Source organism: Puntigrus tetrazona, chromosome 18 (genome assembly GCF_018831695.1).
Source record: "Puntigrus tetrazona isolate hp1 chromosome 18, ASM1883169v1, whole genome shotgun sequence".
NCBI lineage: Eukaryota > Metazoa > Chordata > Actinopteri > Cypriniformes > Cyprinidae > Puntigrus > Puntigrus tetrazona.
Window position 1 is genome coordinate 22,387,829 of NC_056716.1, and position 851 is coordinate 22,388,679.

The following is an 851-nucleotide window of genomic DNA, read 5'->3' on the forward strand; positions in this document are numbered from 1 at the left end:
TTTTTTTTTTTTACTTCAACAGATCTCTGCAAACAATTGTGCAAAAAACATGCAAAAGTAAATATTAATAAACGTATTATTAAATATTGGTCAACTATAAATACATGATACATGTAAGGAAAATAAGCATTTAATATTGTATATTATTTGACTTCCATGAAATAATGATTCAGGCTTAATTTTAGCTCACATTAATCTCTAACATAAAATAAAACATGCAATAAGTTTATTTTCTTTAGGCTTTAAGGCATTATAAAATGTCATTTTAATTAATTTAATGCATTGATACATTTAGTTTATTTATTAAATCCCAGACGATTTAGATGTTCCCAGACATGTTTCGCTGTAGTTAAATATTATATTTATCATAAAACATTTATCATTCATTCAGGCTCATCAGTTTTAAGTATGGAGTATGGACTTGAGTATGGAGTTGCACATCCTTACACATGACCACTTTACCTAAACCTGATCTAGAATATTTCATGCAGTTTCATTTGTTTTTATGGTTTGATAAAGATGAAATTGCATTTTTGTTAGCATCATTTTAATGAAAATACTGAAATGGACCACCATGCTTTTGTTGCATTTTTGTTTCAGAAATATTGGGCCGTTACCCTTCTAGTTTTGATTGTTCGTTTAGTCTGAGATCTCCTAGCTAATGATAGGGTGGAACTGATTTATGTCTGTTCTCTACAGCATAATGTTAACCAGTCAGAGATAAACAAGTGTAATGGTGCTGGTGATGAAGAGAATGAGATCCAGGACCCTTCAATCTATTACAGGGTAACCGTGACATCTGCATGGGGCTTTTCTCAAAAGTGTGCCAAAAAAATCTTCCGTTACATCTT

General features: G+C 30.7%; 1 protein-coding gene and 1 long non-coding RNA gene across 2 annotated transcripts in view; both read left to right on the forward strand.

Moving 5' to 3' along the window:
• LOC122363071 overlaps positions 1-787 on the forward strand; it is a 1,017-nt gene extending 230 nt beyond the window's left edge. The window contains exon 2 of the long non-coding RNA XR_006253188.1: positions 700-787. This is a non-coding gene — a long non-coding RNA (uncharacterized LOC122363071). The remainder of the gene's footprint in view (positions 1-699) is intronic.
• LOC122363070 (protein-methionine sulfoxide oxidase mical3a-like) overlaps positions 1-851 on the forward strand; it is a 24,649-nt gene that overhangs the window by 13,241 nt on the left and 10,557 nt on the right. The gene's annotated exons all lie outside the window — the stretch shown is intronic.